Here is a 3685-nt window from a genome sequence, read left to right on the forward strand (position 1 = left end):
CTTCAAAGGCCAAACTTGGCGCCACCTATATTATCGTGGCGTCATGACACAGAGCACATTTACTGCAGCTCTGGCGGTGGTGCTCATAACAAAAATGGAGTGTTGCGCGTGTTTGTTCAAACTGACTCATCTGTGGCGGCTGAAGCGATCACAAAAACGGAGCGAGCGACTGTATCGTGAGGTCATCACGCATTAACCCCATTCACCTCCTGAGAAAAAAGAAATGAAGGTATACGTACCAGGTTGAATTATTTAAGGTGCTTTTTGACTCTTGCCAGTATTCTGTTTTTCAATAACTTTGAGAACTTAGACCTTCATTTATTGCAGTAAAATGACATGGTGAAAATTGCATGCCACGTCTGCTTTAATATCTTTTGTTCTAATACTGATATTGTTGTTTTGTTTTTCTGTCATGGTGAAACAACGCCAGTCCGAACGTTTTTTAGCTTAATATATTTCTGCATAGAAAATGCTTAATGTCATTGGCGGTTCTGAGCCTCAAACGAGCTAAAAATCCAACATCAAGCTCTGCAGAAAACGGTAACGCCGGTTGAACAGCAACACTGTAGCTTGCTTGATCACACCATGGCCTATAAATCAACTTGCGAAAGCAGTTGCGCACAGTCGCGTCGCCGAAACTCTCCAGATATCTAAACAGCACTTCAGCAAACGATGCTCGTCAAAGGCCCGTGGCACGTCCCTTCGCGAACCTCCCTAAGTCATCTATTGAGGATGCCTGGAGGGGTCGCGGACTCGTTAGTCATGCGGAACACTCGAGGCCTTGAGAAGTACTTGAGGAGACCTGAGACAGACTGGAGAAGACAATGCGTGATGTCTTAGGTCTATGACATTGTACTGCCCAATGCATAAAGTCAGGGGGGGTGCAGACTGCGCCCCCCCCGCCCCAATATTTAAGCAGGGGCTCGTGCGAGCTCGCCTCGCGCAGACACGCGTTCGTGCCCCTGCTCGCACGTTCGCGGTCTTCCTCCACAGCTGGCTCCGATGCCGCTCATCATGCCAATAAAGGGCAAAGTTAATTAAGATAGACATAATAGTTCTGCGGAAACCCGCAAGGTGGGGAGAAATAATTAATAAAGGGAGAATCAGACATCCACCCGTTCGTAGCAATTGCTACAAAGGAAACCCATACGGATTTCTCGAAAGAAAACCTTCACAGTTGAAGAAAAATTTGTCCTGGTCCTCTCCACCTTGCGGGTTTCCGCAGAATTATTACGTCAAACTCTTGCCTTTACTTCGTGTTGTCGACAAATTCGACTTCGCCCTGCCATCTGCTGGCCGCCTGGTTGGCTCAGATGGTAGAGCGGTTGCCCCGGAAAGGCGGTGGTCCGGGTTCCGGACCAGGACGAATTTTTCAACTGGGAGGCTTTTCTTTCGAGGAACCCGTGTGGGTATCCTTTGTAGCAATTGTTACGAACGGGTGGATGTCTGACTTTCCCTTTATTAATTAGTTAAGATAGGGTTCATTGAGGCACTCGAACCCACGGTCTTCGTTGGGAGTCGAACCCTCGAGCTTATGTGGAAGTCGAACCACGACCTTTGGTGTTGAGGCGAAGTTAATCAAGACAAGTTAATTAAGGCAGCGTCAATTATGGCACTCAAACCCCCGACCTCCTGTAGGAGAAAAAAAAAGTGATAAGAACAACGCATTCAATGAGAATGTCAAGTAATCTAATGAACGTCTTTTGAGCGCGCAGGCTTTCGCCTTCGCCCTCTTTGGCGTATGCTAAAGGGACTGTCAATTTTTATTACCGGCAATACCGTGTGCGGGGTAATCTTAATTCTCTAATTTTTCGATTAAGGATTTAGTCGTGATTAATGGGTTGATGTGGAATGAGTGAAAACAGGAATGCAGGTGTTGCCGTAATGCTGCATGAATTTCCCCGAGGCGCTGCACATGACGGTCACCACCCTTTTTCGACTAAGATTCTTGGCACAGCATACTGTTTCATGGGCCGCATGAGCGTGAGGCTACTTCCTCGTGAATCAGTCAAGGTTCACCTTAGTTTCTTTAGGTGACCTGTTAATTTTCACTGATTTAGTTGGGTATTATGAGTGCTGTGTTATACCAAATACGCATGTATTTTGTCCACTTTTTAGGTAATTAAGTGCGAAACCGTAAAATATATGGTTGTAGTGCCTGAGGATGCCAATGAAGCAAGGCAAGTAATAATCCGTGTTGCAGCCAGACTTATTTGCTTTCAGTTCACATGTTTTTAACCATTAAATCACTTCCCGAGTTATTTTTGAAAAGTGTTTCCAAAATGACATTTCTTTCCAAGTGCTTGATTGAATCGGCACATTAAATAAATGCGCGAAATACACTCAGAATACAGTTATTTGCAGAATAACGATAAAAATTTGTTCAATTCTAGAGAACGTTTCAGCGCGGCCGCGCGCCCTATCTTGGAATTAATTTGCCGTGTGGTGCAGCATCTCTTGTGGCTTCTTGCGCGCTCTGTCCTAGCGCACCTAGTACAGAATGTCGTGTGATCTCAAGCTTAGGAGACCCGTCAAAGCGAGAGGCAGCATGGAGCGTTCGTTCGCCACTGCTCCCTCTGTTCATCGCGTCATTGTTGCGACAGGGAGTTTCCGCGGTCATCGAGTAAAATACATTCATGCTTACCTGTGTGCGCTAATTTATTCAGTAAGCGAATGTTTATCGGAATTCATACAGCCGATAAAATGGCTAACGTTACTTCTTATAGCTGTTTAGTAATTTGCTATAGGAATCAATGCTTCGCCTTTGGGGCGAAACTGACATTCCTTCCTTACGTGCTTTTTGTATTTTTCGCCAGCTCTACTGCCGCGATCCTGTGCTTCGCTTTAAATAGATAAATTGATGTAGCCGTTGCCGTAGCACAAATGGTAGTGCATCCATACTTGCCAACTCTCCCGATTTATCCGACAGACTCCCGAATTGCGACCAATCCTCCAAATTTTACGGGCACGGCCAGAAATTTTCCGAAAATCTGTCCCAACGTAAAGAAAAAAATGAATGCAAGTAAAAAGAACACACGTCTTCCAGCGCAGCCACATTATAATTGTCAATATGCGCTAGGTAGCTAGCCAAAGTCAGGTATAAATCCAAGCCTTTTGTGTGTAGTCAGCGTAGGTCTAACTCAGTGCACTGGCAGACTGAGATATGCGTTAAGAGTGAGCGTGAGTGAAAAGTCCGATATGCGCTTCATAATGGCAGGTTTTGTTAAGTCAGCTTCAGCGCTATACATTTTTGTTATGCGGAGAAGCATATAAAAAGTAAAAAGAGGCGGCTGTGAAGTAACAGGTACGTGTTCCTGAATTATACACGTGGGCATGGGCCGTCTTCGATCAGAGCACGAGCGCTGAGACGTCTAATAAGTGTGCTGGCAGCCATTCTCATTATTTTGTGATGTTGCTGTGGCCCTCCCGAAAAGGGCGATTTTTTTCTTTCTTTTATCGTCCCGCCCTCGGCGAGCTTCCCGAACTTCGAGGTCCCCAGTCTGGCAGATATGTGAAACACTCGCCTAATGCGGATGTTGTAGCTTCAGATCCCACCGCCAGTAAGTTATATTTTCGTGCACATTCATTTCCTTTTCTTCGTTCCTCTCTGAATTTCCATTTGAACCACAGCAGCTGATTTCATCTACGCTTTCCTTGGTTTCATTGTCTATTGGCTTTCTATAGT

This window comes from Dermacentor andersoni, chromosome 5 (assembly GCF_023375885.2).
Source record: "Dermacentor andersoni chromosome 5, qqDerAnde1_hic_scaffold, whole genome shotgun sequence".
In the NCBI taxonomy this organism is placed as follows: domain Eukaryota; kingdom Metazoa; phylum Arthropoda; class Arachnida; order Ixodida; family Ixodidae; genus Dermacentor; species Dermacentor andersoni.